This window comes from Ceratotherium simum, chromosome 1, assembly GCF_057802395.1.
Source record: "Ceratotherium simum simum isolate JZ-2026a chromosome 1, ASM5780239v1, whole genome shotgun sequence".
Lineage (NCBI taxonomy): Eukaryota > Metazoa > Chordata > Mammalia > Perissodactyla > Rhinocerotidae > Ceratotherium > Ceratotherium simum.
This window is the reverse complement of record NC_141900.1, coordinates 86,147,578-86,158,524: the sequence shown is the minus strand read 5'-3', so window position 1 is coordinate 86,158,524 and position 10,947 is coordinate 86,147,578.

Below are 10,947 nucleotides of genomic sequence, written 5' to 3'. Positions count from 1 at the left end.
GCTGTGGGGGTCCATCTCTCCTCCACACACCTGTAACCTACTTCTTGGCACACTATTGGGAACCCCCCAATCTGACACTTGGGGCCTAGCCACTGAAAAAAGAAAAAAACTCCCTAGAATTAATAAATGAAAGGCATGTCTGTCAGTGACGCCACGATGACCTAACCTATATGTCTTAAATATTGCGGACACATTTTAAATTTATGCCCAAAGCAAAATATGGACATTTTAATATGATGTTATCATCCCTATTACCACTGTTATTCCTATGAAGTCGCTGCCTGCTTGCTATGTCTGGACAACACTGGGAGAGCCATTAGCTAGAGGCAGCCTGCTCTGGGCCGTGGAAAGACTCGTGGTCTCTAGATGATTCTAGCCTAGGGCGGCGGGTAGGAGGGCTCACTTTCATTATTGTAAGACTTATAACAATATCCTCCCCAACCACCACAGTTTCTGAACCAAATGAGAACAAGGCTTAGGAATCAGATAAATTGAGATGAAAATATAGCTTTATTACTGATAAGGCTGGATTGGAAAAAATGTGGCTGGTATCTACATCCAAATGGGCTTCCTATTTTTTCCTCCCAGAGTTCAACTTACCCACAAAGTCTTCGGCAATACAGCTGGATAACTGCAGAGCAAACAACCCCCTCCTTCCTGCCAAGGCTGGCTGCTCACCTCATGGAGTGCGGGAGCCTGGGAGGATTAAAGTTATTTTTGCAGTACCATTCCCTCCCAGAGAAGTGAGCAGAAGTTTCTATTTAATGGGGCAAGGTAGGAATGCAGGGTGATGAAAATAGCCCAAAGAGCCTTTGAAGGTTTATGAACCCTTTACCCTCAAGTAAATATGTAAGTTTGTCTGTCTTGGCTTCCTAGAAAACAGAGCTTGAGGCAAAACCTAAGGATAACTGTCTCACTGGGGAGGTTGCAAACCCAGGGAAGCAAGAGTGAGGAAAAAAGAGGTGAGGCGGGGAAGGAAGGAAAGCAAATAGGAGGTTGTGCATTATCAAGCTGTTAACAGCCTCACAAGAAAATACACATAGTTGCTCACTTACTCACTTGGGATGACTCTAGGGATTGGAAGAGTCAGTTGGGGGGAAAGAAGCAGAGTGAGCAATTGCCAGCTCCTCCCAGTCTCTTCTCCCTTTTTGGTCAAAGTTTACCCCACGAAGGTTAACTCCTCCTGTCTGGATTGTGTGAGCAGCTGCTGGGAAGCCGGAGGCTGCTGCAGTCCAGATCAGTTGGACTTGGGTGCTGGAGCTGCCGTGCCCTCGCTCCCTAGGGGAGGTTGAGACAGTGCCTGAGCAAGATAGAGCCATGACAGCAGTTATGACTGTAAGGCCAAAGAAAGAAGCCAGTGTTGTGGCCTCTCTAGCCGGGAGGCAGGGCAAGACGAGGCAAGATTGAGGTTTAAGAAGGGGTGGGGCTTAGCCAATCTAGGAAGGTATATAAACTGGGTCCAGAACACTGCTTTAGAAAAAACTATCTCGATTCTGAATTTGCTCAGGCCCTTCATGATCTGAGCAGTCAAACGTATTTTTACTGCAATTTTGGTAAGGAGTGGTTAATAAAAAAGGATGTGAATTGAGAGATATCTTGGGCTCTCGCTTCATGATGAAATGATGCAACTATCTGCAAGGGCCCAGAGGCCTTGCAAGTTTAAGCTGGGCCTGCAACTGTACAGAAGGCCTGGATCACTGGTATGACTATGGACCAGCTAGCCAAAAACATGGCATTGGAACGGCACCATTTTTGTTTATTTTTAATTTCATTTCAAGCTGTATATGGTCTTATTATTATTTGAGATATAATTCAAATACTCTAAAATTCAGTCTTTTAAAATGTACATTTCAGTGGTTTTAGATTATTCACAAGGTTGTGCAACTAGCAGCACAATTAACTTTAGAACATTACGATTACCAAAAAGAAATCCCATACCTAATAGCAGTCACTTTCCATTTCCCACTCCCCGCAGGAAACCACTAATCTACTTTCTCTCTCTATGAATTTGCCTATTCAGGACATTTCATATAAGTGGACTCATATAACATGTGGCCTGTTGTGACTGGCTTCTTTCACTTAGCCTGTTTTTAAATTTCATCCATGTTATAGCATGTATCAGAACTTTATTCCTTTTTATAGTGATTATATTCCATGGTATGGATATATCACATTTATTTTTCTACTCATCAATTAATGGACATTTGGGTTGTTTACACTTTTTGGCTATTATGAATAATGCTGCAATGAACATGCATATACAATTTTGTGTTTTCATTTCTCTCGGGTACATACCTAAAAATGGAAGTTCTGGGTCATGCCTTAACTCTATGTTTAACTTTTTGAGGAACTGCCAGACTGTTTTCCAAAGTGGCTGCACCATTTTGCTTTCCCACCAGCAATGTATGAGGATTCTAATTTCTACACATCTTCACCCCAATACTTATTGTCTGTCTTTTCAATTATAGTCTTCCTAGTGGGTGAGAAGTGGTACCTCATTGTGATTTTGATTTGCATTTCCCTAATGACAAATGATGTTGAGCATCTTTTCATGTGCTTATTGGCCATGGAGAAATTTTTATTCGAATCCTTTGCCCATTTTTGAATTGGGTTATTTATCTATTTATTGTTAAATTGTTAAAATTCTTTGTATATTCTGGGTAGTAGGAGCTCATCAGATATATGTTTGCAAATACTTTATCCACTCCATGGGTCGTCTTTTCACTTTTTTGATGTGTCCTTTGAAGCACAAAACTTAAAAAATTTTTAAATATGTTGATGCATATCTTTTTATTACTTTGTGTATGCATACATCAGTGTGTACTTTTTTTGTTTGTTTTTTGGTGAGGAAGATTAGCCCTGAGCTAACATCTGTCACCAATCCTCCTCTTTTTGCTGAGGAAGATTGGCCCTGGGCTAACATCCGTGCCCATCTTCCTCTACTTTTTATGTGGCACGCCTGCCACAGCATGGCTTGATAAGCAGTGCATAGGTCCACGCCTGGGATCCAAACCTGCGAACCCCGGGCTGCCGAAGTGGAGTGCGTGAACTTAACCACTACGCCACTGGGCCGGCCCCTCAATGTGTACTTTTTAAATTGAGGTATAATTGACATATAACATTGTATTAGTTTCAGGTGTACAACATAGTGATTTGAGAGAGAGATATATATATATGTATATTGCAAAATGATCATTTTTAACCAAGAAGAATGTGACTGAATCAAACCAATCATTGTAGAGTTTGGTAACAAGCCTCTTCCGTCTCCTTACCCATCACGGGCCAGTCAGCTGAGGGTACATTTCCTGGACCCTTTGGCGTGTGACCACTGGAGTAAGGCCAAGGCAGCCAGCGGGCCCTGGGGAAAACCAAACAGCCTCTTGAGACATTGGGAGAAAGTCAAAAGGAGAGAAATTTAGGAAGGAAAAGGAACCAGGAGTCTCAGTTTCTCACTTGAGCTTTCTTTTTCTTTGGTCGCTAAGCAAATTCGTACATCTCACTTTTCCTTAAGGCTATTCCATTTCGTCTCCAGCAAAATTAGCAGAAGAGACCTAGCTGGCATTGAGAGGAATAACAATTATGTCTGAAAAGACTTAACCAAAAATTTTTAAAGGTCCCGATTCAATGTAAACTATCATCAGTGTAACCTTCCTGGTATCAGCCAGTGTCCCCCCACAGTCTGTCAGGGGTGAGCAGATGAATTCCCGAGGTGCTCTGTGACAGCTGGGATCGGAATTCAGAACCCCAGATTTTGAGGCTGTCTCCCTCAGGGCCACGGCCTCCCCATTCCTTCCTAGAGAGCCAGATTGGAGTTCTGGATCTAGAAGCCCCGACTCCACACATTCTGTCTTTTAAGTGCTAATGGTTGTTTTAAGCACAGAAAATACAAAGATGAATAAGACAATCCTGCTCACAGTGCAGTAGGAAAACTGGACCAGAAACAAGTAGCCACTCCAACCATGCGTCACCCACAAAATAGAAGTGCTGTGTACACATGGAACCTGGCAAGGCTGCCTCGACTCCAGGAGATGGTCTCAGATGGGCAGCTGTGTTTGCCCTCACAGGGGACCTTGACCTGCAACAGCCTCACAGACAGGAGGATAGGGCTAGCCCCACATTCAAGGGGACAAAATGGGACTCTGCCCCAGAGAGGGCAAAATAGGACATTTATTGAAAAGAAAAGTTGTGGTTCTTCTCAGTAAGCAGACCAGAAGAGAAAATGCCTTTCCAGTAAAGCAGGTGAAGCTTCCTTCTCTCCATTCCTCAACACCTCTGCTGATTCAAAAGGGAGGAGAGGACAGAGGAGAGAAGATGGGAGAAGAGGGAAGAGGATGTTTGGTCAACATTTGTTTTTCTGTGATTAGGAGCAACCAGGTAGAGTAGGACTTTTTTTTTTTTTTTTTTTTTTCAATAATACCTTCATTGAGCTAGAATTCACATACCACACAATTCACTCAAAGTGTACAATTCAGTGGTTTTTAGTATATTCACAGAGTTGTGTAACCATCACCACAATCAATTTTAGAACATGTTCATCACCCCAGTAAGAAATGCTGCACCCTTTAGTGGTCACCCTCCATTCTTTCTTTTCCCTCAGCCCCAAGCAACTACCAATCTGCTTTCTGTCTCTATAGATAGTCCTATTCTGGACATTTTATTTTTATTTTTTTGTGTGTGAGGAAGATCATCCCTGAGCTAACATCCATGCCACTCCTCCTCTTTTTGCTGAGGAAGACCAGCCGTGAGCTAACACTGGCTTATTTCTCTTTGCATAACATTTTGAAGGCTCATCCATGGTGTAGCATCTATCAGTATTTCGTTTCTTTTTTTGCTGAATAATATTCTATTGTATGGATATGCCACATTTTATTTATCCATTCATCAGTTGATGGACATTGGGTTGTTTCCATTTCTTGGTATTATGAATAATGCTGCTTATAAACATTCGTGTACAAGTTTTTGTATGGAAGAGTAGGATTTTTCAGTTAGTCATTAGCAATCATTTATTAACTGCCTATTGTGTACATAGCACAAGAGTAGGGGTGAGGGAGGGGATGCAGGAGGTCAGAGACCCAAAAGAACTATAAATATAAAATGTAATTCCCCAACTGTCCTCTGACTAGTTGGGGAAGCCAGACTAAGCTTTTAAGAAATACTTAAATAACTAATGATAATCATCATTAATATGTATTGAGTGCTTATTTAATTCTGGCAATCAGGCCGCAGTGGGTCAGCCCTGTTTTGCAGAGGAAACTGAAGCACAGAGAAGTTGAGCAGCTTGCCCAAGGTCACACAACTGGTGAGAGCTAGGCCAGGACTCAAACTAAGAGAGTTTGTCCCAGAGCCTCATTTTTTAAGAAAGCGTATAATGAACATTTCAAACACACACAAAATTAGAGAGAATACTATAATAAGCTCAGTATACCCATCATGCAGCTTTGATAATTATCAATACATGGCCAATCAGTGCCTAATCATAACTGTCACACTGCACTGCCCTCTGTAAGCAATTAAACGCCAAAATGAGTGGTAGCAGGCATAGTGCTGGTTATTCGTTCAACATATATTTGTTGGGCGCCAACTATATGCCAGGCACTGTTCCAGGTGCTGAGGATTCAGCAGTGAACCAAATGGACCAAATCTCTGCTCCTATGTACATGTGTACAAATGATTGCTCATGTAATGAAATATCAGGTGGTGAGTGCTACACCAAGAACTAAATGTCAAGGGGAAAGAGACCGTTTGCAATCATAGAGAGAGCTGGCAGCTGGTCACCACCTTAACCAAGTGATCATCATTAGCTTTGCGTATAGAGGGACAACTTGACAAGATGTACCTCTCGAAGTGACACAATATGAAGTACCCAACGTCGACCTATGAAGCATTGTGTTTTTGCCCAAAATATTTATCCTAAATATAATGAGGCCTTTAGACCTAGTTTCCAGTGCATAGGAAATATACACGATAGAGGAAATAGTTAAACGACACTACTAAGAAACAATCAGATAATGACAGACTGTAAGACGTTCAAGACAACTGGCTTTGTTACTTCAAAAAATCAATGCGACGGGAAAGTAAAAAAAGTGTGTGTGTGTGTATGGGGGGCTGTTCTAGATTACAGTAGACTAAAGAGATATAAAATCAAAATACAGGGCCGGCCCCGTGGCTTAGCGGTTAAGTGCACGCGCTCTGATGCTGACGGCCTGGGTTTGGATCCCGGGTGCGTGCACACCGCTTCTCTGGCCATGCTGAGGCCGAGTCCCACATACAGCAACTAGAAGGATGTGCAACTATGACATACAACTATGTACTGGGGCTTTGGGGGAAAAAAATAAATAAATAAAATTAAAAAATAAAATAAAATCAAAATACATTATGTGAATCTTCAAGGGATCTGGCTCAAAAAAATGATAGAGGGGACAATTAAGAACATCTAATTATGGACTGGAAATTAGACAATATTAGGGGATCATTTTCTCACATGTGATAATGATATGGTTATAAAGGAAAATGTCCTTAAGTATGTAGGCTCAAGTGTCATGGTGTCTGAAGGTTATTTTCAGGTTTAGCAAAAAAAAAAAAAAGAAAGCCTGCACACTCACACACACGCCTACATGCAGGTAAAGCAAATATGGCAACATACTAACAGTTGTTAAATCTGGATGGTGGGTATTTGAGTGGTCATTGTACTACTCTCTCAACTTTTCAGCATATTTGAACGTTTCCAAAATAAAAATCTAAAAGAATTACCCGGGCCAGCCCCGTGGCTTAGCGGTTAAGTGCGCGCTCTCCGCTACTGGTGGCCGGGGTTCGGATCCCAGGCGCGCACCGACGCACTGCTTCTCCAGCCATGCTGAGGCCACGTCCCACATACAGCAACTAGAAGGATGTGCAGCTAAGACATACAACTGTCTACTGGGGCTTTGGGGGAAAAAAAAATGGAAGAGGATTGGCAATAGATGTTAGCTCAGAGCCGGTCTTCCTCAGCAAAAAGAGGAGGACTAGCATGGATGTTAGCTCAGGGCTGATCTTCCTCACAAAAACAATAAAAAAATAATTAAAAAATTACCAAAAAACTAAAGCAAAGTAAGGGAGTCAAAGTAAGAGATGTACCTTTTAAAACAGGGTGGCCTAGGAAAGCGTCTTCGAAGGCAGGACATTTGAATAAAAACCTGAGTGCGGAAAGGAGGGAGTTGACCATGAAGATCCAGGGGAAGGGCATTCCAAGAAGAGGGAATAGCCAGCGTGGAGGCCCTGAAGTGGAAACGAGCTTGGTGTGTCCAGGGACATAAGCATGGAGAGTGGCTGAGGGGATGTGAGGAAGGCAGGCAATGAGGTTCGAAATGTAGCCTAAGCCCAGATTATACAGCATCACAGAGGCCACAGAACTGTGATTTTAGTCTGAGTTTAAGGAAGACCCACTAAAGGACTATGAGTGGGAAGTGACTTGGGCTGAATTATATTTTAAAACATCTCTCTGTCTCCTGGGTGGAGAATAGACTGTGAAGTGAGGGCAGGGGCCTGGTGGGCAAGAGTGGAAGCAGAGAGGCTAATAAATAGGATTTATTGCAGAGAGAGTGGTGCTCAGACTAGGTAATGGACATGGGGAGAAGGGCTTGGGTTTGGCAAATACGTTGAGGGGAGTTCTCATGGAGTTTGCTGATGGATATGAGGATGAGGAAAAAGAAGCAGTCAAGGAAGACTCCAAGAACAGTCTGAGCAGCTGGCTGCTGAAGGATGGTGCCATTTGCTGAGATGGGGAACACTGGAGGGGAGGCATAGACTTTTCCTTTTCAGAGGAACATTAATTTGGTTTAGAATGGCCTGAAAGTCTTCATGGTCACGACAGAGGTGAAATTTGGGTTAGGTCTTAAAAATAATGAGTTCATTGACAAATTCAGTGTTTCATTTGAGTTAAACAGAGTGACACAGCAGATTGCAAGTGGCACAGGTTTTGAAGTTGGGGACCTGGATTTGAATCCTGGTGCTGCCATTTACCGGCTATGTGACCTTGGGCAAATTACTTAACTTCTTTGAACTGAGGTTCTTTATCCGTAAAATAGGCAAAGTAACCTCTGTCCTGCCGGTTTGTTAGGTTGTAAGTAACACACATTGGCACAGGGCCTGGCACAGAGTAGGTGCTCAGTATCTAAGGTTTCCTGCCACTCCATGGAGACCATTAGGAAGACCTACCTGTGAGCTTCCAAAGGACTACTTTAAGATGTTAATCTGGGCCGGCCCTGTGGCTTGGTGGTTAAGTGCGCGCGCTGCGATGCTGGCGGCCCGGGTTTGGATCCCGGGTGCGCATCGAGGCACCACTTCTCCGTTCATCCTGAGGCCGAGTCCCACATGCAGCAACTAGAAGGATGTGCAGCTACGACACACAACTATCCACTGGGGCTTTGGGGGGAAAAAATAAAATAAATAAAAACTTTAAAAAAAAAAAAAAAAAGATGTTAATCTTCTGTGGTCTTTTCAGCTAGAGTCCTTCTTTCTTCCTTTTATTCATTCAGTATCTGATCACTTACTGTGCACCACATGCTGTTCTAGGCATTGAATGTATAGCAGTGAATGAAACAGACAAAATCCCTGTCTTCATAGAGCTTACATTCCGGTGGAGAAAGAAGACAACAGATAGCTAAGTAAAATACAGTATGTAACATGTGAGATGGTGGTTAGTCCTAGGGAGAAAAGCAAAACAGGGAAGGGGAAGAGAAGGTGTGGGGTGGAGTTGGGACTGCAACTTTAAATGGGGTGCACAGGGAAGTCTCTTACAGAGAAGGTGACATTTCTGCAAAGACCTAAAGGAGATGAGAGAGTAAGCCATCTGTTTAGGTGAAGAATGGCTAAGAAAGTGGCAAGTGCAAAGGCCTGGGGCAGGAACATGCTTGGTGTATTTGAGGAGCAGCAAGGCCAGTGTGGCTAGAAAAGAGTGAGGGAAAAGGGTAGGGGCAACTCCTATAGGGCCTTAGAAGCCTCTAACAGCTTTGACTTTGACATAGAGTGAAATGGGAAGACCTTGGAGGGTTTTGAACTGTTGGGAGACAAGATCTGGTTTATGGTTTAAAAGGATCACTGGCTTCTATCTGAGTGAAATTCAGGGGTTGAAGAGAGGAAGCCAGTTGGGAAGTGACTGTAGTAATGATTATGACTTGGCAGAGGCAGTGGGAAAAAGATTCTGGATATATTGATAGTAGATCCAACAAGATTTCCTGGTATATCGGATGTAGGGTGTTAGAGAGAGAGAGGTCAAGGATTGCAGTCCTAGGCCTTTGGCCTGAGCAGCTAAAAGGACGTATTGGGTCAAACCAAATGAAATTGTCAATATTTGACTTCTTAACTTAAAAAAGTGGCCATTTCATATATTTCAACTGAATAGTTGCCATTTACTGAGATGAGGAAAACTATATGAGACAGAGGTAGGGAGGGTGTCAGAAGTTTATCTTTGGACGTGAGGAGATGATGAATAGACAGCTGTGTAAATGCATCTGAAGTTCAGGGGTGAGGCCTCAGTCAGAAATATACCTCCAGGAGTCAGAGTATAGATGGCAGTTAAAGCTCTGAGACTAGATGAGGTCAGCTAGGGATTAAATGTAAAGAATAGAGGCTTGAGGACTGAACCTGGGGCCTCCAGCATTTCCAGATCAGGGAGAGGATGAAGCAGCAAAGGAAACACAGGAGGCCACGACTGGCAATACAAGCATGCCAAACAGGGGAACTGGCCCAGGTGAGGGCTCCTGGATGTAGGTGTGAATAATTTCCAAACTTGCTCCCTCCTTGAGCCTTGGCATTAGGGTGTGTGTGTGTGTGTGTGTGTGTGTATGAAGATAATATCTTATACATGAATAGCACTTTAAAGGTTGCAACATCTCTTCCCCTATTTGATCTAGGCAAGGGTGGTGCAGGTGCTATCATCCCATTTTACAGAGGAGGAAACCGAGACAAAGGTTAGGTTACTTGCTCAAATTACATCAATAATAGGTAGCAGACCTGGGACAGGAAGAGGTCATCTGTCTCGAAGTTCCATGGTCTCACTGAGTCATGCTGCTTTTGGGGGCTTGGTGTTTGGCCTGGGAGCCTGTTGCCAGAGGTAGTGAGCAAAGAAACCTGCGGGAATGATAGCCGTGCAGGAGATGAAATCTTTCCCCCCTTGCTGCTGTGCGGCCTGCATGTTCCTGAGCCCCCACTGACTGCTTCTGTGGGGACAAATAAGACAGGGTTACATGGAGATGACTTGAAATGAGTTTTAAGCTTCTGTTTCCATAGCAGCTAGGAAACTGCTGATATTATTTCCCTCTAAGGGGTCTGGACCTTGATCTCAGATGCCAAGAGCGCCAGCTCAAAACAAACCCATTTCTTGATAGAAATGGTCAAATGGAATCAGGAGGCCTTATTTGGGGGACTTTCACATTTGGTGGGGACACTGATAAATTCACTTGAGTCAACAGGTACCTTCAGAGAGAGAGCAGCTTCTGGGCTGGGCTCTTTCACTCACTCCACCAAATGATTGGTTTCATCTTATTGCCTCTTAGTATCTGGCTCAAAGCATTACCTTCTCTCCAAACTTATTTTCTTGCCTTTGAGAAGCTGGTCCTGAGATTGGAGGCTCCATTGGTCAGGCCTGGCTTTGCCCTGGGGAGAAATAAACAGGCCCGAATACATTTCCCAGATTGCAACACTACTGAGTCAGGCAGGGTCAGACAGCTGTTCCCTCCCAGCGCCCCTGGTTGTACCTGATAAGGAAGAACACGGCTCCTTCCAGCACACTGCCTTGTGTGCACACACATAAACAGACACTCCCAGGGCCCAGTGTTGTCTTAGAGTAAATTATTGACATTCTGAATGGCTGAAACATTGGGAAAAAGGTGAGCACAAACTTACTGTGCTCAAGAGGAGCTTCAGGTTTCATAAACCAAGAATAAGTAAAACCAGGGCTGTCATTTGACA